Below are 27,375 nucleotides of genomic sequence, written 5' to 3' on the forward strand. Positions count from 1 at the left end.
TAGTAGTTGTGTTGGTACTGTTGTTGGAAGCATTGACAAGGACATTGGGTAGCCTCCTGAAGAGGGCCCTGGGATTTACTGTTTTACAAATATTGTACTGCCCATTCCGGCAATAGTCTTGGATAAGGTACTCAATCAAAACTCATGATGGTTTGGACAATCGAGATCTCTTTGATCCATCAGAATTTGATATTATAAGCAGGCACAGTACAGAATTGGCATTGGTCGCCACTGCAGACAACATTAGAACGATCGTTGATTGCGGCTGTAGGGCCCCCCTCATTTTGCTAGACCTCTTGGCCACTGTCAGCCAGTAAGTACTTGTTGCCCACCTAGCCCAACTAGGGGTGTGACAAGACCCTTGAATTGCTAAAGTTCTTTTTTGACAGACAGGCCCCAAACTGTCACCATCAACAATTTTACCTCAAAGTCTTACTCCCTGAAATGCTGAGTTCCACAAAGATCATCCTTAAGCCCTACACTATTTAATCTTTATGTATCCCCCCTAGCTCATCTGATTTAATTATTTAGTCTATCTGACTTATTATATGCTGATGACACACAGATAATAGTATCCATTTATAACAATGAAAAAGAAGTAGAAATACATTTTCATAGCTGCATAAGAGAACTAGTGCCCTGGATGAAAAACAATTGGCTTATGCTTAACGCTGGTAAGACCGAAGTTCTCCGTTTGTCAAAGGGCTAATGTGATCTTAGATTTCATGCTTATTTTTGCCAGACAGATTATTCAGGTTTCAGCATCATAATTCAATATAATCAAAAAGCTTAAGAAAATGTATTTCTTTGCAGAAATCTGTTTCAACATTAATTTACTCATGCATTGAATACTTTAATGTGCTATTTTTGAACATCAATCAGCAAACGTAACAAACTTAAGACTGTACAAAACGCGGCTTGCTGCCTTATTCTTAAAATTCTGAAATATCAATCTGGCTCTTGGAAACTATCTAAGCTCCACTTACTTCCAGTCAGGAAACAAATTCTATGTTATACTTAAGGGTGATTACAATGTCGTTAGGAAGGGCTCCAGAAGGGATTCGGCATTGTCGAATACAATTCGGAACCCTTGTTTCCTACCGAATCGTCACCTTTTCGGGCAACCGTGTATGATGCAAAGAAGTCATCCGGGCTGTCCGAATCAGTTCCAAATGGGATTCTGGCAACCGGAGTCAATCAGAGGCGAATCGTACAACCCAATGGAGACGGTTTCCGAACGAGCAAGTATGATGACCGATTGGTCAGCAGTTCCGAATCGGTGTGACCGAAACAAAATAGCTTTCGTAATCGGTCTTTGGAGCCTGTTGCAGGCCCACCTTTACCTGAAGGTGACCAATGTGACCTGTGGGTGTACCCAAGGGACCCCATTTCCCAACCATGCACAATGTGGCAGGCACCATGGGGTGTCCGCCCCAGGGTGCAAGGTTTTGCCCAATCAACCCTTTTTCCAATGGGAGCCTGTGTTCGCGTTCGGCACACAGGCTCCCATTGAAGTCAATAGGATTTCGACCAAACCGAGTCCATTAGCATCCGGACACATCGCAATCGGTCAGTAGGACTCCCAGGATATGAATTGTCTGAAAAGCATTCCGAACCCAACTTGGTGGGAATGCTATCTTAACAAGATATTCATCGCCCCTTTGTGGTTAGCCAAGAATACCTTACATACCTTAGGCCCAGGGTTTATCAGATCTAAATGTCAATGGCATGTTCCTAAGCAGAGCCTCTGTTCCACTGACAGTAAGACCATTGTGGTGCCCAGTAAGGGGCACCACCGCTGGGGCGGCAGGTGCTTCTCTTTTGCTTTATCTAAAGCTTGAAAGTCCTTGTCACTTTACATCAAATCCGTCAGTCATAATCTGTTTAGGAAGCTCTTAACACATATGGCTGTTTGCAGCCTAGTTCTGTTCATTCCAATTTCTGCCTCTGCTGCAACCTTCATTCATGAAATGTTATGCCTTGATAACCAGGCAATTAGTACAATAGGCGTATATCTCATTCTTGTTAGGGGAGTCTTCAGTAATGTTAGAGATGTGCAGCTGAAGCGCTCTCATCTGCCAGTTCCTCATGCCTCAACTGGTAGAGCGGCATGAATGTTTGAGAGTAGCTGTCTGGTTTCTATTAGATTCATGGCGATGAAGGAAAACCCAGGAGAGTGAGGATTCCTTTTATGCATCTGTGTATTATTTGCAAATGACACTGGATACAGTGTCATCTATACCCCTGCATGCTTTAGTGTTGGTGAAAGTTAAGGAGGCCTTCCAGTTTGGAAAACATCTGGCTTAGATAGCCTTCCAACTGAATTTTACAGTATATTCGCAGACCATCTTTGCACAGTGCTGGTATTATTTTTTTATGCAACATTTGCCTCCATAAGGCTAGTGAAGCCTTTGTTGTCTCCTTGTTCAAACCTGGGCAGACTCAATAGGAGCATCTACATTTAGAACTCTATCTATCCTTAATATTGACTATAAAATGGATGACTGACTTAATATCAACTACAACAATATCGTGACACATAAATATCTTGTCAAAAATATTGATTACAAAAATATTGTTTTCCTGTACTTATACAAGGTAAGAACAAAAGCATCGGGGAAAACTATAGCGTTTAACAGTAATATTGTTAAACAACATACAAAAATATAATTTTTTAATACTTATATGTTTTAAAATAGTAAGTCTTAAATATTTTAATATATAACAATAATTTTATGTAAATTTAATGCATGCAACATTATTACTATATATATAAATATAAACATACATAAACATACAAACATAAATACATATGTGTCTATGTTTACATATATCTATAAATATAACACTACTATTAAAAAATATATATTTTACATTATAATCAATATTTAGTATTGTGTTTTTTTAATTTACTACAATAAAAGGCATATATATATAGCAGCAAATATGTGTGGCTATGGGGGCATGCTTCTCCCCAACCTATGCATGTTTACATGTAGGGTGGTGGGAGGAGCACGTCCTCAGGGAGACACAAAAATCTATGTTTGATGCGAATATAGTCCAGTTTTGGAGATTCATTAATGATATCTGTATGATATGGAGAGGTACAAAGGAATGAGCCGCAAATTTTGTTAACACAATTAATGAGAATGATCTTAACTTAAAATTCACGGCAGACATCAGTACTACAAGTATTCAATTCCTTGATGTTGAGATCTATGTCAGTGATAACACAGTTCAAACAAGGTTACACAGAAAACCCACTGTGGGGAATGTGATTCTACACACCAAAAGAGCACATCCAGGCCATTTGATTAAAAGCATACCCTATGGGGAGTTCCTGAGAATGCGGAGGATATGTAGCTCGGATTTAGATCTAGAGGCGTGTCAAACGGAAGCATATAAGAGATTTCTTGCACGTGGATATTGCCCAAGGGAGTTAGAACATTCAAGGGTTGAGGCCAATAGCCATAGCAGAGATGAATGTTTGGCTGAAGCAGGCCTTAAAAGTCATCTGAAGGATAATCAAGACCCTATTAACAACAAGGAACGAATCAGCCTCATTACCACTTTTAATACGGAGGAAAGGAAAGTGAGGGGGATCATGAAAAAGCATTGGCCGCTGCTAAGAACTGACATTAGTCTAGCCCAACTGTTACCAGAGGAACCATCTATCACCTTAAGGAGGGCGCCCTCCATGAGAGATGCCCTCGTAAAATCTAGTCCTGAGGTGATTAACTCTAAGAACTGGTTGTCAAATAAGACAGGCGTTCCATAAATGCATATCATGCAGAGCATGTAAATTTGGTGTAAACACTAGCGAATACTCTCTGCATTTGATCAGAATCCAATTAAGATCGAAGGATTATACACATGCCGCACAGAATTTGCGGTATATGTATTACAGTGTACCTGTGGGCTGAAATACATAGGCAGCACTAAATTGCAAGCTTTTAATCGCATTCTCCAGCATCTGAGGGCAATTCTGAATTCGAATGAGAGCTACACTGTAGCCCGACATTTCAAACTGGTACATGATAAAAACTTAAATGATCTCAGCTACTACATTATTGACGCTGTACCTAAGAGCATAAGGGGAGGCAATAGAGAGAGACAACTCAGGCAGCTGGAGTGCAAGTACATCCTGCTATTGTATACAAGGATCCCAAATGGGATGAACACAGGGGAGGACCTACATAATTGTTTGTGATTTTTAAGCAGGAATGGTTAAGATCACTTATAGCCATGTGAACATCTTACAGTAAATTCCCCCTGTATTCATATTTGATTACTTTTAAACTCCAAGTGTGTTCAAATCCTTTTAACATCTGTTCTTTTGGGTCCTTCAATTTGTACGGCTGTCTGTACGCTTGAGTCATTAGATTTACAGCTACCCTATGCATTAGTCACTGAACTCTCCTTAATATGTTTAGTGGTTGGAGTTATTTAAGGGCACGGCACTGAGTAAAATCATTACATATGGGGTAAGAAATGGAGACCAGTAAGAGGGATACAAAATGAATTAAACAACAAGTTATTATCAGTAATTCAAGTCTGGCAAGTTCAACTTAAAAATATTAATGGTATGAGTCCCGCATTGAGATCGAGCCATAGTAGAACAATAACACATACTCGACTAGGGTTACTTTTTCAGTCATGCACTTGCACTTTAGACAATTTGCACATTATTTTCAATGTTTGGGAACTGAATAATAATGTGATGAATTTTAGCGTTTTATCCGCTCATGCTATAGTGATATCAATTATTATAATTTTTTTATGTTTATACGAATTTTAGCCTGGAGGTCTGATATGTCATTTTAAATATCATGTTATCCAAGGTTTTGCACTTTGCACTATTTTGCACGTAATCCAATTTTTTGCACTAGCACTTTAATTCTGTGCGCAAGATCTTCTTTTGGCGCAGTATGAGAAGAGAGGATTTAACGTAATAACTCGTCAGTATTTGGCTTTACCATCTGATAGAATGATCGACATGAATAGAGTTTTTTTGCCTATGATGAATAGAAATAGGTTTTAAACAATGCTACTATTTTGCTCAAACATGTTGGAAGTATATTTATAAGAATTTTTATTATTTATATAAAATGTATTTTGCGCTGACATATTGCTGCTATACTGCTGGTTACATATTAAGTATGTCTTTTAGCTCTATGCACCATGTGAATTGCTCAATCGGGCAACTACACTATTTAACACATTCATTGGTGTCGAATCGTCATGTGAACAAGGCTGCAGTGACGCAGCCGAAACGCGTCATGCTGGAGACTATTGAGGAATAAATCACTAAAGATCAACATTCTTTTGTGTATTTGTGGTCTGTGCCTGAGAAAGCGGTAACAATCGTGCTGTGATTCTGAACTGTTTGGTGAAATATATATATTTATTTATATACACACAGAAAATATGACCAGCTTTATGATAAAACAGCTCAGAAAATGGTAAAGAGTGCGCCACAAGTAATGCAAGCGGAGCCGGTGGAGAGTGATGCCTCAGATGGAAGCCTGCAGGATATCAACTTGGCAGGCTTAAACGATCCCTCTAAGGATGACCAAGATGAAATTATGAAGCGTTTTTTATTGCAATTCCAAGTGCTAAACCAGGGAAGGACAGACCAACAACAGGATCAGGGAAACCAAAGAGGGCACGGCAGAGGAAATCGGGGAAGACCCAAAGGAACAAGAAAGCAAAAATCAGACAGCAACGCCGGAAAACAGCCCGTGGGAATGATGACAAGGGGCAGCAAGACTCAAGCATGACGGTAATCAATTTATCTACTAAAACACTAACTGTACATGAGCATGAGGTGCTATCCTTAGGATTGTCGTTTTGCCCCTCTAGCAATTTCAACTATGCCCAAACAAGAATTGACTTATTTTATTTTTCGAGGAAACTGAAACTTAAGAAATGGTTTGAAACTCACCCTTTCAAACCTGCATCTACTGGGAGAGTGAATTCCAACAGTAACCTGGATTTGAATGATATGGAGCTTATGGAAATTATTTCCTCAGGGGTGGCCGATGGTAATAGCTATTTGTCGGATGAGTGTGTTGACACTAATGCTAATCCAGGGAGCACCTTTAAAACTAAATCAAAGTTTATTCCCCAGATTGTATGTGAGGCTGTTGAAGTTTTCGAGAAAGGTGTTCTTTCCGATCTTAAAAAATTGAGATCAGAACAAATGCCGCACAATAGGAAAAATCTATCTTTTGAACAACATAATGCTATCAAAAACCTAAAAGCAGATGAGAGTATTGTTATCCGCAATGCGGATAAAGGTGGCAATGTTGTAATTCTGGACAAAAACAAATACCTAGCAGAGGGGCATAGACAATTGGGAGACAGAAACTGCTATGAACCTAGTACCTTTGCAGATTTCAGAGCTACAAAGGTTGTGTTTGAGGCTAAATTGCAGGATTATCTTGATAAAGGTCTGCTTACATGGGATGAGTACTTGTTTCTAAAATGTGATCACCCTAAGATCCCCATTCTGTACCTTCTCCCGAAAGTGCACAAAAATGCCACTGATCCACCAGGGAGGCCCATAGTATCATCCATGGGCTCACTACTGGAGAGTACTTCTCAGTACATAGATCATTTTTTAAGACCATTTGTGGCTGCTTTACCCACGTATTTGAAAGACACGACACACTTCCTCAAGAGTATAGAAGGTATTGTCTGGGAAGATACTTATATTCTTGTTACCTTGGACGTGAGCAGTCTATATACATGTATTAAACACAATCTTGGACTGCAGGCTGTGGGACATTTTCTTAAAGCGAGATCCATTGCATTTCTGGAACATTCCAACATGTTACTAGATCTGATTGAATTTTGTCTCACACACAATCATTTTATTTTTGATGAGTCGATTTACCGTCAGTCACAGGGCACGGCGATGGGCACCTGCTTCGCCCCCAGCTATGCCAACATCTTTATGGGGTGGTGGGAGGAGCAGGTGTCCAATCAACTGTGCGCCTTTAACAACCAGGTTGTCCTGTGGCTGAGGTATATCGACGATATTTTTATGATTTGGAATGGTTCAGAAGAATCTGCTAGACAATTTGTGTGCCAACTCAACAAAAACTCTATGAATTTACAGTTCACAGCAGGAATACATACTTCTAGAATAGAGTTTTTGGATGTCTTGATAGAAATACAAGGGACGAAAATGACCACAAGCCTGTACAGAAAAAGTACTGCAGGTAATAGTCTCCTGAATGCGAGAAGTGCGCATCCCAGACAACTGGTAGACAGCATCCCCCACGGGGAACTGCTGCGTGCTAAACGCAACTGCAGTACCACTGAGTTGTTTGAAACAGAAAAAACCAAAATGATTGCACGCTTCAGGGAAAGAGGATACAGCAATAAAACCATACAAGGGGCAGTTGCAAAAGCTGATACTAGAATGAGGAGGGATCTCCTAGATACCAATGTGGACATAGAAGCGGAATCCAATATCAGATTTATAACTACCTTTTCAGGGCAATCCAGTGAACTGAAAAAGATTCTTAACAGACATTGGCATGTGTTGCTTACAGATCAGCATCTGAAACCACATCTTAAAAACCACCCCCAAGTAACTTTTAGAAAGAGCAGATCACTTAGGGATGAATTAAGTCCTAATGCAGTGGTAGGAGTTACGAAATCTAAAGACATACCGGGGTTCAGATGTTGTAGATCGTGTAAGGCATGTCGCAACAGTGAGAATCGCAAAGAGGTCACTGTACCCAGCACGGGTAAAACTTTCATGATACAAAAAGCTCTGACTTGCAATACCAAGTATTGTGTTTACTTGCTAATATGTCCCTGCAACAAATGGTATGTGGGGAGCACTACTTTTAAGCATGAGCGCAAAATCCGCTCCGATCGCGGATTTTGCGGATTTTCGGTAAATCCGCGATCCGCGAACTCTCGCGAATTTACCGAGAATCCGCAATCCGCGATCGGAGCGGATTTTGCGGTCAAAAGTTCAAGCCTAATGCATAATTTACGATGGCGCCGGCAAGCTGCCAGCGCCATCCTCAAATGGTTACTTAATTAGCTTCGACAAGAAGCTCTAACAGATAAGATAAAGCAGGGGCTCGAGCGCCTGCTTTATTTTATCAGTTGGAGCTTCCTGTTGAAGCTAATTAAGTAACTTTTGCAGGATGGCGCTGGCAGCTTGCCGGCGCCATCGTAAATTATTTACATGGTGTCTTCTTGAATAAATATGAAGGGCAGGGTTCATTCTGGCACGACGGTCCTGGCACAAAAAATAAACCTCAACAGGAAACACTTGCAGATATCAATAACGCATGTGCCCTAGTTGAAGCTTAAATTCAGTGACTCATTCATCAGCCCAAAAATAATCGTGAGCGTTGTGGAGGCTGGGCAGGTGTGCCTTGTTCCCAAATATACCATCGAAAATCCGCTGTGATGCTGGTCTCTGACCTTTTATACACACAAGAGGCATGTGCGCTCGCATGGAAGCCCCGTCCGTTTGGCCCCGCCCACACACTCGAGGTGTGCACCGTCTTCCCGCCATTTACCCACTATGATGGACTTTTCACTCAAGGGACCCCTGCGCACTTCGGCGCGATTGCATAGTAACACACACTTGGTCGCTGGAACTAGTTGAAGCGCAAATGCAGTGACTCATTCATCAGCCCAAAAAAAATCGTGAGCGTTGGGAGGCTGGGCAGATGTGCCTTCTTCCCAAATATACCATCGAAAATCCGCTGTGATGCTGGCCGGAGGCATTTGCATCTTTGACTTTTACGAGCGCAATCCCCGTGCTGTTCCTGTGACCAGGGGCTTCTGTCTCTTAATCTGCTGCTCTGATCGGTCTCTGACCTTTTATACACACAAGAGGCATGTGCGCTCGCATGGAAGCCCCGTCCGTTTGGCCCCGCCCACACACTCGAGGAAGCCCCGCCCCCAAATCCGCAGATCCGCTAAATCCGCGGATTTTGCAGATCCACGATCCGTGAATCCGCAAATTCGTGAATCGTGGATCCGCAAAATCCGCCCATGCTTAACTACTTTAAAAGCAAAGGAAAGAGTGCTTCAACACATGAGAGCCATAAAAAATCATAACACACAGTACCCAGTTGCGAGGCACTTTTTCGAACAGCATTACCAAAATGAAAGTCTTCTTAAAATGGTGGTGTTGGACAAAGTAGACCTAGGTACACGTGGAGGAGACAGAACCACATGCCTACGCAAGTTGGAATCAAGACTGATTATTGATTTCGAATGTACATATCCACAGGGGTTGAATAATCATGAAGAACTGTCTGTTCACCTTGAGAAGTAACAATAGAAAGCTGACATTGGATAGTAACAATGATAAGTGAAAAGTAATGAATTATCTGATCTATGAATGTCGAACATTACTATGTCCTGAACTGTCGCAGCAAATGTACGCCTTGATTTTAAAATACATTTTTTTAACAAATTCACAGATGCTTTGCACTTGGGGACTATTGGATATGGTGTAATCCAGGATAGGATTCAACATTGGAAAACAAAGGATGATCTGTCCATGTGATGTATGAAACAATACGTTGATCTAGAGGACACTGAATCAGTATTTTTGTACATGAGTGTCCTCTATACTTAGCCACTTTCTAATGGGAAGATACTCTAATCAATGATTGGGTTATATGTTACACTGTGAGCTTGAGAGATCATTAATTCATGCCCACTTGGGCGGTATTTGCAAACAGTATGATTATTTCGACTACTCTGTGACTCGATATATTTTAAGTAGAAAATGCATGCCCACTCGGGCTAATTATTTGATCTTACCACATAAAGGTGGCTGAATATATTAAAACAATACATGAACTGTATGTTTATATTTCTATTTGCAATCGGGCAGTAAATCATATCTTGTTGGTTTATATCTAAATACTTCACCATTCCAATATGTCTGCCATTCATTTACACTTGGGGGTGAGTGTGAGGTAGTCCTTTGTTTATGTCAATATTTTGTTTGTTGTAAAAGGACTACGATTCTGAATCCATTACAAACGTGATCAAGCCTTTTGGTGAAACGCGTTGTTTGTTTTGCTGCCAAATACAATACTTTTTGAAGCACAGCAACTCCTGGAGTGTCGTCGTACGTTTCCTTTTGCATGGGAGATCTGTTTCAAGATTTATTTATATATATATATATATATATTATATATGTTAACAAATCAATTCAAATCCAAAACATAATACATTACCAAATTAAATTACGTTTAAGAAACAAAAAAAGACATTTACTATAAATACTTTTTTTAAATGATTTAAAAAATGATATATTTAAAATAATATAAAATTAAGCAAATAAACAAATAATATCATTAAATATGTTTAATCAATGTTAAAAAAGTATTGAAGTCTCTGATTAATAGACATATTATTCCCACTCCAGTCCATGCAGCAGTAGGGAACGAGTTGGACTTTGTAAAAGAAAAATGTACTATTCCCACTCCAGTCTTTGTAACAGTAGGGAAAGTACTGGACTTCAGGGGGGGTTAAATTTACTATTACCACTCCAATCCGTCCAACAGTAGGGAAAGCATTGGACTCCAGAGGAGGAAAATGTACTATTCGCACTCCAGTCTGTGCAACAGTATTGAAAGCGTTGGAATCCAGAGGAGAAACATTTACTATTGACACTGCAGTCTGTGCAGCAGTAGGGGAAGCATTGGACTCCGAAGTGGTATATTTTTGGAATTCCCACTCCAGGACTTCAAAGGGGGGTGGGGTAACATTTGCTATTTCCACTCCAGTTTGTGAAACAGTAGGGGAAACACCAGACTCCAGAGGAGTAAAATGTACTAATCTCATTCCAGTCCATAGCAGCGGTAAGGAAAGCATTGTTTTTTCTAGTCTATGCAACAGTAGGGAAAGAAATGGACTTCAAAGGGGTAACCTTTACTATTCCCACTCCAGTTTGTGCGACAGTATGGAAAACGCTGGACTCCACAGGGGTAACATGTACTATTCCCACTCCAGTCTATGCAACAGTAAGGAAAGCATTGGACTTGTGGGGAGGTTTACATTTACTATTTCCATTCCAATTTGTGCAACAGTAGGGAAAATACTTTACTTGAAACACATATCATATACAAAACATAACCCTAATCATTTATAAAAAATATAAAACTCCTAATATAAACTGTATTATTTAACGCATTAATATTTATAAAAACATTTAAACAATTAACATAATTATTTAAACAATTTAAAAACGATCAATTCAAAAATTAGACCCTTATTTACAAGTTAATTAACTTAGCACACAAACGGCCACATGCATCATCCCGGCCGTTTGCGAATTCCAAATTGCGAAAAATAGCGAATCGCAATTTGGAATTCGCAAAACGGGATGCATGAATTTTTTCTAATAATCTTAGCGATTCGGTAAAATTCACATTTTTTACCGATTCGCTAATATTATGCGAATTCTAACTTGCTAATTCGCATTTCCCATTGATTCCTATGGGCCAAAAGGCCCATAGGAATTAATGGGAATTGCGAATTTGCAAGTTAGGATTCGCATAATGTTCATGCATACCATGGGTGCAGGGGGGGTCCAAAGGACCACCCCCTGCACCCCTGAAATGTATTTTTAATTGGATGTTTCACACCCACATGTCCTAAGGACATGTTTGTCTGTAACATGCAAGTTTAAAAAATGCATTTTTTTGCTTTTTTACAAATTTTCGCAAATTAACACAAGGGTCAACCTCGTGTTAATTTGCACTTCCAATTTCGAAATTCGCAATTTTTTTTAAAATGATGCATTGCATTTAAGGAATCGCACAAATGCGATTCCTTAAATGCATTCGCATTTTTTAGAAATGCTAAAAAATGCGAATTGTGCACAAAAGTTTGATGCATCCCAAAAATGGTTTTTGCATTCGCAAACGGGCGATTTTTCCGATTCGCACCGTTTGCGAATGCAAAAACCAATGATGCATGTGCGTCTATATCCCCACAAACCAAGTAGCTCACTCATAAAATGTAACTAAAATAAATAAATGTAACACAATTAACATAATCATTAACTAATTGAATAGTACTTAAATTAATAGTCAATCCTTAATTATTCAATTAATTGTTAATTAATTAAACAATTAATAGTTATTCATTAATGTCTTTATTAATTAATAATCAACGTCCCACCCTATACCCCGACAAACCCACAACCCAAACCAAACAAATAGCTTTAAAAATATATTTATTGCGAACTTTACATAATTGTTAATTAATTAGTTAATTAATTAATAATACATTGTTTAATTAATTGGTAATTAATTATTACTTAACTTCCTATGCCGCTACAAACCCAGCAGCCCACACCTAGCATATATCTTTAAATATATAATTACTACACGGTTTACATAATTAATAATCCTTTAACTAATTAATAACAAATCAAATATTAATTACCTATACTTAATTAACTTCCCACCCTACACCCCTACAACCTAGCAACCCTTACAACAATATAAATTAATATAACTAAATTAAAAAGTATAAGTCAATTAGCATTACAAACTATATTTACAAATATTATTAAAAACTATACAAACAATAATGACCCCAAAAAATAATATATAAACAAACAAACATAAAGATAATTAAAACACAATGGTTTTTACAACTGTATTATTGAAAATGATACTTACCTAAAAAATGGATATTCTTGACAACAATATTTCGCCATCGCAGTATTGTTGTGTCACAATATTTTTTCTACTATGTTTCTGCAACCAATATTTCCAAGTCCATATTTTGACCAAACATGCTTTAAAACACTACATAAAACATTGACCAAGCAACTGACACATTCAGACTAAAATGGCATTATCACTTGGTTCAATATTAGGAGGTTGTTCCAGGTTGTCTCGTGAGCACCTTTAGATTGTCCCTGCTCTGCACTGTTGGCACTTTACAACCTTTGATGCAGTAATTTGGCAAAACCTGTTCCAGGCACCTTGGAGATTTGGAATTGGGGGTGCCATGATAAGATGGATTTCACTATTATTTACCTGACCATCAGCTAGGACTCGACTGGGCTGTGTAATCTCAAACCCGATGGCCAGGGGCTGCGGCAGGGGGTCTCCTAATGCTGCTTATATTTGTGTTAGTAATGGAACCCATTAGGTCTATATTGTGATTGGAAGGTCAACAGTGCGGTATTCCTTTCTATGTGGGTATTCAAGCGATCTAACTTAAGATATATTACTGTTTATCAAGGATGTGAGGAGGAGTATGCCACTGAAAATGGCATATCTACAAGAGGTTGAAGCTGTCAGTGGGTTAAGACTAAATTGGATGAAATCATGTTTCTTCCCACCTAGGCAAAGAGTAGACGCAAACAGTGTAGATTGAGAGGATGCCTATATTAAATGGGAAGCTCACACGTGTAGGTATCTAGGAATTATGGAGTATCATGCAGACCCAGAAATACTGGATGGCAACCAGGGATCAGTACTGGCTACGTTGTGACCCAGGTGTTCTTCTGGAGAGCTCTATGACTTACTGTTGTTGGTCGGGCTGTATTAGCCAAAATTGTAATGCTCCCTCATCTTCTGTATTATTTCGCTACCCTACCAGGGCTAAAACAGAGAACAGTGTTCTGGTAGTGTGGTTGTGCTAATGGATAACCTGGTATTGAAGGCGGGGAGGTACAGTGTGGGTTTGCCCAAACTTAAGTTGCTGGTTACTGGGGGTGGACTAGAAGCCCCAGAATTTTAATTATACTATTTAACAGATGCATACTATTTCCTTGCTTGCGGTTTGTCTGTCTACCTTCTAATTTGAGTTTTTTATTCATATGCCATTACATCATTTTTTGGTTAAGCCCTTTTTAATATTTCACTGTCATCATCTCATTGTTTGTAAATTTACATTGTGACATTTAAATTACCCTTTTTTCTAAATAATTTTTATTTCCATTTTTTTCAAAATGATAGTGAAAAAGGTTAAATGTAAGGGTAAAGTAGTAAGGGTATCCAAAAACCCCTTACACATATCCATGCACATACTCTACTCTTATCCCCTAATTCCTTAGCACTACTTTTTTTAACCCCTTAGCCTTAATCTCATAACCTTCATCATTTACCATTAACTCTTAACTTCACTCCTTTAAGCTTTTACCTCTACCCTCTTGTGGATTTTCCCTTACCCATTGCCAATTACATATTAATCCTCTTACCTCTGCAAAATTGTTTCTGTAACTGCCTAAAAAACGACTGATCCTTTGCTATTATTGCACATTAATGCATATTTTAGATGTATTGTCATCTAATATTGGGTTGTTGTTCACTGCACATTTAGCTTGACAGCTTGAGTAAGGTTTGTTTACGACTTTCAAATCCTGACAGACAATTGAACAAACAAGCATAAATGTTATCAGAGGACATTTCCTTCATACACTGGTAGACGATCAAACAATCAAGTATAAACATTGCAAGTGAATCATGGATTAGCCTCAGACAGGCAAACAGCAGATACTTGAGACAATAGTAGAAAGGCATCAAAGTTTGTGATTCAATCATCTTGGAAAAAATATAGAAATGGAAGAACTGATGTTCAAAACAATAAATAAAAATGGGTTTTTCACAGTTGACCCTTAGAACATTTGTTCTGAACATTTCAGTATCACCTAACACAAAATATCTTGTGCACTTAGTGGTATTGTTCATGTGTGCTTGCTGTTCAATAATATTTCATCTATTTGCATTACCATAAAGACTTCCTCCTGTTGAACCATTGCTGCATTTGTCTGCTGCTTAAGTGTTGAAGAAGGGCAACACATTGTTGCCAGTGTTGCACAGCACATTGGCAGGCCTTATATGCACAAACAATATCCTGACAATATACTTCTTAGTACAACCACTATTATCAATAATTTCCAACCCCAACTAGTGAAGAATGAGGTAATACGATCCCAAAGGGAGGAAATATCTTCATTAGCAAATGCATGTTCCTGTTGGGCTATTTTATGCATGTTCTCAATAGCCTGATGTATGTTTTTGGAATTGTCTGGTATAAAAATGCAGCAGTTTGTATGCAAATCCCTACATACTCCTCCGCGTACTACAAGTAGCATATCAAGAACCACCCCACTCCCTGACGTTGGTACTTCCAACGCAGTTCTCCTATCCTTACACCCCTTACTACGCTAACATCTCCCCCTCCTCCAGTCATTCCTTCTACTCACTCAGACATGCCCATCCTCTCACCAACTCCTGATGCCTCCCCACTTAACATTATCTTCTCCCTCCTACCCGCTCCTTCCTCCCAGCTCACTTATTCATATCCCCCCATTATTCCACCAGTCCCTCTTTCTCTTAACGACCTTCTCCCCCTCAATCAAGATGGTGGTACTCCTAAACCAGTCCTTCAATCCCCGATCCTACACCCCTTACTATGCCAACTTCTTTGCCTCCATCAATCCTTCTAACTACACATACTGTCATGCCCCCCTACCACTCCCGCCTGATGCCCCCTGTTATCACTATCCACCACACCTTACCTTCCTCTTCAACTCAATTCCCTCTCTCTGAGCCCCCCTCCACTCGACTAGTCCCTACCTCTCTTAACGATCCTCTCAAGAATTGTCCAGTAGGGCACCCTAGGCCCTTTTCTCATGCCCCCCTGCACACACCCGACATCGTTCCGGCCTTGGGCCTGCGGTCCCCATGTACGGCCAACCCTGTAAAGTGATGTGCGCGCAATTCCAAAATCCGCGTGGTGTCCGTCTCCCGGAGAAAACCGCAGTGTGGTGGTGAAAAAGAAAAAGAATAATTGATTGTAATCGACAATTATATCACCCCATATCACCAGAGGACGTGGAATATTACAGAACGACTCTTGGAAACAGCACCCAGATTGCAGACTGGTGCGAACTGGTGGTCGGGTGAAAAATAGGATACCATTGACTTATGTGGGTCGATTTATTTCTGTAGAGGATTCTACAAGAGTACGCCCACAAGGGGTCAGCGAATGGTAGTTTTCATTCAGATGGTTGCCGCCTCTCAAGAAAGTGTCTTGGAGATTGTGATACATAGGAAAACAAATTGATTGTGAAAGAGACGTATATTGGTACTAGTCTTGATAAAAATGGTGCTTACTGAGCAATACACCAAAACACGTCAACGCTATCACTCAAGTTAAATTCAAGGAACCACTTTGTCAGCACTTGTCTATTGGACTCTGACCTAGTTGCAAAGATTCTAATGAATTAACATCCTGATGAGTCAGGTCAACATCACAGGTTTTTTGTCTCTTTCTGTGCCTGCTGTGTATTTTTATTGTGTAGGATATGATTTAATGTAGAAATTGTATTAATACATTTTATTATTTTTATTACTTGATCAAAAATTAATTTATATTTTGGGCTAACTGACATTTTGGGTGCCTTCATGATTAAGGGGTACTTGCATTGATAACCATTGGATTTTCTCTGTTATGGCTTTGAGTGTGGCAATGCAGCGAAGTATGAATGAGTGAGTTTGATTGACGTATTGAACAATTCCAAGTAAATTACACATTTTTAAATTATTTTGCATATCCCCATTACTTGTATTTTTCCTTATTGTCCAAATGTTCAATGCAACTCTTGCCTATCTTGACTCTTGTAAAGTGCTCTGATACCCCCGGGTCCAGCCAGCGCTATATAAAACCTTTTAAATAAATAAATAAATGCAGTTTTGTAAAAACCACAGAATGCATAGCAATCATTTCTACTGTTATGCTATCTAATGCTGTCATTGTTTTGTTTATTGTGGCCTTCAATAATCTTCCTAATCTCCTAATATGATGGGAATTCAAAGCTATCCCAAGAATAGGTAGTATTCCTAATCCAAAGTCATAAGCCTGCTGTCCAGCAGTAGCTGTCTGATGTCTACTGAGAACATATTTGAGCTATCCCTTTTGTAAAGATCGAGAGAATTTCATAATTTTAGCAAACCCAGGGGCAGAGGGAATTGCCTGAGTCCGAGGAAGGAACAATCCCAAATAGCAGGATCCCTCACCCTTGCGGCAGTCAAGAATAAGCCTTGGAACCACATATAAAATATATACCTTCACCTGGTTGGAGGGCACGATGAATATGAGAGACAGTATTCTTTGAAAAATTTACCTTTCAAACACTATCACCCAAAAACAGGGAACCATTGGATTGCAGACATATCTCCCCAGGTGATATTGGAACCTGGAGAGACAGCGGGGACAAAATGGCTGGATCAGTGGGTAGACCAGTAGTGTTCATTCTAGTAAGGCATTCAACTCTCAATAGGACATTAAGGAGTTATTAAAAAGACTCATAAGGTAAATTCTTTTAGCTATATTACAGGATGTGCGGACCATAATTTTATTCCAAAATCATGCATGAAATCTAATCTGTCTGCAATGTACCACTGACCTACTGTCCGGAAAAGGATAAAACAGGAATCATTATAAGCTAATGACAGAAATGGCATGCCTATTGCAGTATGTGCTAAAAGTTTCAAATACCCAACATTTTCGTGAAATATTTGTTTGTTTGTAACAGGTGTGAGCCATCAGAACAATTAAATTGTTATGATATTCAGCAAAATGATGTTGGTAATCTAACGGGGATTATTAGGTACAGAAGTGGCTGTAGCCATTATCACATGTGCAGGATGGTAAATATCAAGGTACCAGATCCAGGCAAATATCATAATGCAGATAATAACTACTATGTAAATGTATTTGAGCTTGTAAAGCGCACTGCTACCCGTCCGTAGGTTTCCTGGCGCTGTATAACTCTGGGGAACCCGTCCTGGCTTTCCCTGTGGGATGGTCCGTGCTGGGAGTCCCCAAGGTGGAGCCAGGCATCCCCAGAATTGATGGGGCCGTTGTGGAGATTAGGCAAGCTAATGCCCAGAGTTGCCGAGTGGAACCCCTGATTAGAGTAAGCACCGAAGCGAGAATTATCGAGTCCGCTGACCCAAGTCCACGACCCTGCCGCGTCGGGAATTGAACCCTGGTCCCGGGCCGACTTCTGCTCCCGGGTCTGCCGCCTCTAACCAGTGAGCCACACTACTCCACATAAAAACAATTCTTAAGTTATTTTTCTTCAAATTTTTATTTACAACAGTTCCAATTATGTTTTCTTTTTCCAGATCTGCCTTAGTGACGGGTCAGTCAAAGGGATGCATGTCCAAGCCATACTACAGTGTCCTTATTATACTTACTTCATTGCACAAGATAGTCTATTAAAGATGGCACTCTAGAGCACCTGGCAGTTGGTGCTTTTTCTCTCATAAGCACTTTTCTATCTAATCCTTTAGTCTTCCTGGGCACATATTATAGTGTGGTGCAGTAGGTGTGTTGTCTGCTATTCCAGGAATGGGCACTTTCTTGAGACTTGAACCACCTCCTTCTAAAAGCTGTTTCTGCCAGAATGGTGGGGCCCTTTTAACATGGGACAGGTGAATCCAATGTTTGTGTCCATTGCACCGTAATGCAGTCTGGGTTTAAGCAAAACCTGGTCAGGCCCTTTCACTGTGGTTGCAAACTGTTCTTTCTCAAGACGTTCATAGTCAGCACCCAGTCCCCAGGCTTGATGCCATGCACTTGTCCTTCCATGGGTGGGGATCAAGTGTCTCTGACCTGTTGGCGATTTTCAGATAGTCTGTTAGTCAGTTCTTTACAATAATCCAACAATACAGGATGTGGCATATCACGCTGTCTTGAAGGAGATACAAATCCAGGGACATTGGCCAGCCTACCCATCACTAATTCATAAAGTGATAATTTATTCTCTAATTTCGCAGTTGTTCTCATGGAGAACAAGGCAAAGTGCAAGGCATCCACCCAACTCAGTTCACTAGAAGCACATATTTTTACAACTCGTTCTTCAGTGTTCCATTACACCTTTCAAATAATCCTGCAGTGGTAGTGGGATAGACTGAATGGATATTCTTTCTTCTACCTAAACCTTTACACACCAAACCCATTATTTCATCGGAAAGAGAGCGGAGCTCTGGGGGGACAGGTGGTGGCCCTCGGAGTTGGGATCATCTCCGACTCCGGTCTCAGAATTAAAAAACTTGGGAGTCTGGCTGGACTCTAGCCTCAACTTTGTTGGCCACACTAAAAAAAAACGCGGCCAGTTGCTTTGGTGTTCTCCGGGGCCTAAGACCTGTACTTAAATTCTTTGATGCCCCGACCAGGCAGCTGGTGATTCAGGCGACGGTAATTTCCCGGCTTGACTACGCCAGCTCCCTCCTGGTGGGGGCCAACCAGGCAGAAATCACGCGCCTGCAGCGGGTCCAAAACGCTGCAGCCAGAGCGATAGTTGGTTTGCCTAGATTCTGCCCCGTCTCCAATGTTCTTCGCTCCTTGCATTGGTTGCCGGTGAGGATGAGAATCCATTTTAAGGTTCTATGTTTGGCCTTCAAAATCTTGAATGGTACCGCCCCTCAGATCTTGTCTAATCTCTTGTCTTTTTATGTCCCGACACGCTCTCTCCGATCACTGGGCCAGGCTTTCGCCGTGGTCCCCCGGTTTAAGCTTTGTCGTGCCGGTGGCCGATCTTTTCGTGTAAAAACCACGGCTATCTGGAACTCTCTTCCGGTTGAGATTCGGTTGTTGGAGGATCTCTTGCAGTTTCGAAAAGCCATCAAAACTTTTCTGTTTTAGCTTTGCCCCCTAGTTGTCCCTTTTTTTGCTTTTCTGTTGGTAGTGTTATGTTTTACCTTGTCGGGCGCCAGGACGCTCCTTTGCTGGAGCAGCTGTGCGCACAATAAATAATATTAACATAACATAACAACAAAAATGTCGTCCATTGTCACTCCAAATGGTCCAGGGCAAGCCGAACCTTGAAAAATATTTCTTCAATAGCACCTTTGATGCACTCAAAGCTGTGTTGTCTTTTAAAGGGAAGGGCTCAACCCAATAGCTAAAAGTACATATCACAACCAGCATGTAATGCTTCCCATTGCTTGGAGGCAAAGGGATACTCTGGCATGCAAAAATGGCCTGTTGGTACTGCAATTCTTTTTCCCACATTATGCTGGGCACAAACAATACAGTTTTTACAAAACTTTGTATCCACCTTTCTGACCGTATTACTTTCCCATATTCTTGAAATTGTGTTTACTATACCTTCTGCTCCAACATGAGCTGGTCTATGTATTAGTTGGACCATAGGCAAAACCAAAGTATCTGGTAGAACCCATCTATTTCCATTTGGACCTTCCAGCCATGCCTGAAAGTGCTGGTCAAAAACATATCCTTTTGCATGCCACTTCTTTTCTTCTTTTCTTCTTCATTTGCCAAATGTTTTACCTCCTTCACCTTTGCATAAGGGTCATACCCCCTTCCTTCATCATCAGTTCTCCCTGCCACATACTCAGTGACTGTTCTGCCAAAGCTGTAGTTTGTGCTATCTCATCTGCAAAAGTATTTCCTTGTCCCACTTCATCTGTTACTTTCGTGTGTGCACTGCATTTAATGATAGCTAATCTTTTTGGGAGGGTAATAGCACTCAAAAGCCTCAAAATAAGATGTCCATGCTTCTTTTTAACTTCACTAGAGATAACAAATCCTCTTTCAGCCCATAGGCAGCTGACGTTGTGGGTCACACCATAGGTGTACTGGCTATTGGTGTATATATTTACAGTTACGCCTTCTGACAATTCACATACTATAGTTAGTAAGATTAACTCTACCTCCTGTGCTGATGCCTGTTCTATTCTACAAGTCTCAACTACAGTACAATTAGTGGTGATTGCATAGGCAGCTGAAATAGTCTTATCTGTTTTCCTTAGAGAAGAACCATCTACAAATAAAGTGCCATCAACAATTTGCAGTGGTACATCCACTGGGTCCACTCGGCCCTTTGTCTCACTTTCAGTAACAATCACACAGTCATGTTGTACTTTATCCTGTTCCAAAGAAGAGGCATCCAAGTGGCTGGGTTTATTGTGTTACATTTTTCCAAAGTGACATTTGGGGCCATCAGTGTCAGTTTATATTGCGCCAATCTGGTTTTAGTTAAATTTTGTGTTTTGGTTTTATTCAATAGTATGTCAACTGAATGAGGTACATAAATTGTAACATTGTGTCTCAAAATATTTGAATCTTCCTGTTTTAATGCTGCTATCGCTGCAGTAATATTTCTGAGGTTGATTGGTAGGCCACTTGCTACTGGATACAATGTTGAAGAAAAATAGGCACATGGTCTATTCTTCTCTCCTTGTTTTTGAGTTAGTACAGCCAAAGCACAGCCATCTTTTTCATGCAAAAATAAAGAAAAGCATTTAGTATAATCAGGGGTACCCAAAGCACAAGTATTACAAAGAGCTTCTTTCAAGGTGACAAAGCTATGTTGATGTTCAACATGCCATGGAACTGGGTCTAATATGTCTTTATACATCAAGGACAGTAATGGCTTCACTATTAATGAAACATTTGGTACCCATTGTCTACAGAATGAGACCATACTTAGAAAGACACGTACGTATTTTTGTGTGGTAGGTTGAGGTATGTTTTGAATTAATTTAATGTGATCAGGTGACAGTCTTCTCCCCCCTTTCGACAGGATGTGGCCTTAGCATGGGACCTCCTGTTGACAATACTGCAGTTTTGATAGTGACACCTTATGTCTGTGTGAAGCAAAAAAGGAAAGCACTCTATGTGTGAAGAGTTCTTGCAATCCTCTTCACAATTTGCTGTTATTACTAGGCCATCTACGTATTGTAATAACATTGTTCTTGCCGGCAGTATGGAATTATTTAGCTATTTCTTAAAGGCTTGACTATAAATACTTGGACTTTCTGTATACCCTTGTGGTGTGTGATAGAAGATATAAGATTTACCTTGTAAGCTGAAACCAAACAAATATTGGCTATCTTCATGAATAGGAATGCTGAAAAACACATTTTCAGATCTATTACTGTAAACCATTTTTCATTAGCTGGGTTAGGAGCAAACATTGCGGTAATATCTGGGACCACTGACAACTGGGGCTGAACTATTTTGTTAATTGCTTGCAAATCCACTACCATACAATATTAAAATTTTCCCGTACCATCAATTCTTTTGACCACGGGTTAAATAGGAATATTACACACATATCCAGATACACCTCGTATTATTCCTTTAGCCAATAGATCCAGTGTAACCTCTTTTAGTCCTTGTTAACCTTGCTTTGATATTTTGTATTGAGGTATAAGGGGCAGTACAGCATTGTTGTTCACTTTTATGTGAACTGGGTCTATCTGCATATACCCAGTGTCATTATGTGCTTTGGCTCATAATGTTGGTCTTTGGAAAGTAATTTTTGGGGCAAATTATTTCTCCCTGTCATCATATAGTTCTTAGCTAGTGCATCTTTTTTTACATGTCTGGTATTCACCATCTGGTGAAAAATATATGGTGGCATACATCCTTTTTAATGCTTTCAAGCCCAAGAAATGTAAGGGGCATTTGTCAGTTAATACAAATGACATTTATATTGTCAAGGAGCCAACTTACTCGCTCCTCTCTCTTTCTCGGGCCTTTCTATTTGGTCCACTCAGTATAATCCTCATCATCTAAGTAATCCTGTGCGTGAATAGCATTATTTCATCTATCAAAACAATTAGCACTCACATTATGTCCTGCATTTTCTGTTCTTGTCTGTCCTCAGGCTCTACCTCTGCCCCTGCTTCTCATTAATTGCATTTGTAGCCCTTGTCCTCTTCTTGATGAGAAGGACTTTCTAGTGCCCTTCTTGAAAACAAAGGCACATGTATTTAATTATATCCCAGTCCTCTGCGGCGGCAGAGCTCATTGTGCTTGGCCCCTCCTTGTACTACTTCCTCTTGCCCTCATATTACTTCCAAATACCTGCAAAATACCTTTCTGGATATGTCCGCTGCATCAGTACTTTAGTTTTCAACTCCTTCATTTTCTTATCAGTTTTCCCCTTCTCAGCATTTCTTTTATTCTCGTAATAACAAGCCATCTTTAACAATTCTGCTGCACTCTTTGCAGTCTATGTACTCCCATGTATTTTTATACTGCCTCCTAAGCCAGTGAATACATTGTTCACAAACTGAATGGCAAATATTCTTTGCCCTGCCAATGTTGCCATATCGTGTCCACTGGGAGTCTTGAACGATTCTTCAAGTCTACTAAAGAAATCGGTTACTTCCTCGCTCTCCTTTTTTTTTACATGCTGTCAATTTATCTCAATCAACATTTTCCCAGGGCAAAATCAATTGTAGTCTCCTAATCAATAGCTGAGGCTACCATAAAATACTTTGCGGGGACAAATCTCCTGAGTGTCTATTTATATCTTCTTGTTCTAACTTAGCCCAACTATGTTCAGTTGTGCTCTTTCCAACTCACCTCAACATAGCCAAGCAACATATCAATATATTTAAGAGTCATGGGGGTGATATTAGCAGCTTGTTCCAAATTGTCATAAAATCCCTTGGGGGATCAGGGATATCTTTTTTATTGCCATTAATTCTTTCTTTGTCCATGCGGCAGGAGCAAACTGTGGGACAGGGTTCACTTGTCCAGCTGGAAGGGGCAAATGATGTATTTACCTCATCTGCATCATTTTCTCTATATTAATATCTTTCCCTGCTCAATTATTATCTACCTCTGGAATTCCCAAAAGTTGACTGGAGGCACATGCGTGCCACATGTAGCACTGCTCAAACCAATCTTCACATTTGCGCCCAGATAAAGTGGAAACATCACTATTACTCCATAAATGTCTTAATTCTTGTGGGAGCATTTCACTACCTTCCGACCTTCTTTCTATTTCTCTAAATAAATCAATTAGGCAATGTGCCGTACATTGAAGAACACAGCTTTTAGTCATTGCAGGCATGGGGGGAAATCAATTTGGTGCATTTTCCTTTGTTACTTACCCTTTTTCCATCCAGTCATAATTTATTGCCCAAATTATTCTCTTTTTGTGTTTATCTAGTTGTGCATGGGTACTACAACCAATGTACAAATTTAAATATTTATTATTTATTGCTGTAGCGGTGGCTCGTCTTTCTACTGCCTCATGTTGGCATCAAGGAGAGGCTCCCACATTTGAAATGTGACGGGCAAAATGTTATCATGTCTTTAATATGGAATATAGTTTATATACTGTCAAATCGGCCAAACGGCAAAAACCTGGGATTCAGATATTGGAGTCTATGATACAGTATATGAAATAGATAATTGATTTAGGTTGGTTTATGACAATATGATTATAATCTGTCTTGCTGTTGCTTCCCTTGCAAACTTATCTTATGATTGTTAACAGCACTCATTGATAATTGTGTTAGTTCTGAATATAATTGCTATGTTATATGTTTGTGACATGAATTGAATCAATAAAAAAAATGTATGCTTTGTATACATTTATGGCAAGAAACATGGCTGTGCCGCCCATAATGAAAATTGCTGAGCGTTAACTTTTTTCTGCACTTGTTATGTATGCTCAATAAAAACAACTGATATTAAAAAAAGCATTTCATGCTACAATAATGGAAGGGTATACTCAGATGTGAGTCCCTTGCTCATTGCACCATCAGGATTCAAGCAAGCCGGGCCGACGACGCCTGAAATGGCAGAAACCGGTCCCCGGAAGCTTGTTTCCTTCCCAGTGTAAGAATTGGCTTGGTAGTTTGGTTTGCCCTGTTCCCATCATGCACTGGGACAGGAACAGACTAATTTGCATATAGACAGGTTCTGAACTGGGATGGTGCAGTGAGCTAAAAAACGGTGTTGGATCTAGCCCTGATCTCTTGACTGGGTGAGAGTATTCTGCTTAATTCAGAAACTCTGTCCACCACCACCCCTTGTTGTCAAATATTTTGTCCACCCTAAGCGTGGAAGGGTATACTCAGATGTGAGTCCCTTGCTCATTGCACCATCAGGATTCAAGCAAGCCGGGCCGACGACGCCTGAAATGGCAGAAACGGGTCCCCGGAAGCTTGTTTCCTTCCCAGTGTAAGAATTGGCTTGGTATTTTGGTTTGCCCTGTTCCCATCATGCACTGGGACAGGAACAGACTAATTTGCATATAGCCAGGTTCTGAACTGGGATGGTGCAGTGAGCTACAAAACGGTGTTGGATCTAGCCCTGATCTCTTGACTGGGTGAGAGTATTCTGCTTAATTAAGAAACTCTGTCCATCACCACCCCTTGTTGTTAAATATTTTGTCCACCCTAAGCGTGGAAGGGTATACTCAGATGTGAGTCCCTTGCTCATTGCACCATCAGGATTCAAGCAAGCCGGGCCGACGACGCCTGAAATGGCAGAAACCGGTCCCCGGAAGCTTGTTTCCTTCCCAGTGTAAGAATCGGCTTGGTAGTTTGGTTTGCCCTGTTCCCATCATGCACTGGGACAGGAACAGACTAATTTGCATATAGCCAGGTTCTGAACTGGGATGGTGCAGTGAGCTAAAAAACGGTGTTGGATCTAGCCCTGATCTCTTGACTGGGTGAGAGTATTCTGCTTAATTCAGAAACTCTGTCTATCACCACCCCTTGTTGTTAAATATTAATTCTTGTGGGAGCATTTCACTACCTTCCGACCTTCTTTCTATTTCTCTAAATAAATCAATTAGGCAATGTGCCGTACATTGAAGAACACAGCTTTTAGTCATTGCGGGCATGGGGGGAAATCAATATTTTCCTTTATTACTTACCCTTTTTCCATCCAGTCATAATTTATTGCCCAAATTATTCTCTTTTCGTGTTTATCTAGTTGTGCATGGGTACTACAACCAATGTACAAATTTAAATATTTATTATTTATTGCTGTAGCGGTGGCTCGTCTTTCTACTGCCTCATGTTGGCATCAAGGAGAGGCTCCCACATTTGAAATGTGACGGGCAAAATGTTATCATGTCTTTAATATGGAATATAGTTTATATGCTGTCAAATCGGCCAAACGGCAAAAACCTGGGATTCAGATATTGGAGTCTATGATACAGTATATGAAATAGATAATTGATTTAGGGTGGTTTATGACAATATGATTATAATCTGTCTTGCTGTTGCTTCCCTTGCAAACTTATCTTATGATTGTTAACAGCACTCATTGATAATTTTGTTAGTTCTGAATATAATTGCTATGTTATATGTTTGTGACATGAATTGAATCAATAAAAAAAATGTATGCTTTGTATACATTTATGGCAACAAACATGGCTGTGCCGCCCATAATGAAAATTGCTGAGCGTTAACTTTTTTCTGCACTTGTTATGTATGCTCAATAAAAACAACTGATATTAAAAAAAGCATTTCATGCTACAATAACTTAGATGGTGAAGAACTGGTCTGTTGATTTTGAACATGAAACATGTAGATTATTTCTGTTACTTACTTGATTTGCAATTAAGCAACTTATAAACTTCAGTGGGCTCTCAGAAAGTATTTTTTCTTCTACACCTCTTAATCTTCCCCCTTACCTTTAATCCCTTACTCTTACACCTGTACCTTTTGCCCTTAAGCCCTACTCTTAAATCCTACTCTTAACCCCTTACCCTTTCACCCCTTACCTTTATCCCTTTATCCCAATCTCTTTACCCCTTACCCTTACCCATACCCTCAATCCCTTTCCATTCACCCGTACCCTTACCCCTTAAGACTTTATCCTTAAATCCTTACATCCTTAATCCTCTTTACCCCTCCTCTTACCTCCTTACCTTGAAGCTTAACCCCTTGGCCCTGGCCCTTCCCCTTAACCGCGTACCTTTATCTCCTTACAATTAAATGCTACCATTTACCCCATGCATCCCTACCACCTCCCATTATCCTCTTACCCATATCAGTTGATTCCTTCTCACTTTTCTTCACTTACCCTTACTCTTAACACCCTTTATCCTTAACCTTAACCATAACCCGTTGTGAAAACATAGATCCTGCCTGCATCATGTTTATATACTCTTATGTAATACAGTGATACGTGTATAATCAATAATGTACCAATATTTCATAATCAATTAGTGATCTAGTAGTTTGAAGTTCCCTGTGGCACTGAGTATGCTTGTTCATTTTCATTTTTCAAGTAGTCCCGGAAACCAGCAAATTCAGGGTTGTACATCTGCATATTTCTTATAACCTCAACCTCACTTGCACCTGGCAAATGGAAGCAGGGTTTTAGGGCAAAAATGAATCTTTCTACTCATCAATGTCCTGCGCTTCTTCAGAGAGTAGATCCTGAAACCTGCTCATTAGACATGTTTTCGCTGAGAGTATCAAGTTTCTGTTACGTGATTAAGCTCCTTTGTCTTGTATTGAGAAAAATACTATATACTGGTTTTAAATTGTACACCCCTTTTTTGATTAAGGTCACTGTGGGAGTTAGTTTGGGGAAGCAGGCAATCAG

The sequence above is a fragment of the Lissotriton helveticus genome, chromosome 12 (genome assembly GCF_964261635.1).
Source record: "Lissotriton helveticus chromosome 12, aLisHel1.1, whole genome shotgun sequence".
Classification (NCBI taxonomy): domain Eukaryota; kingdom Metazoa; phylum Chordata; class Amphibia; order Caudata; family Salamandridae; genus Lissotriton; species Lissotriton helveticus.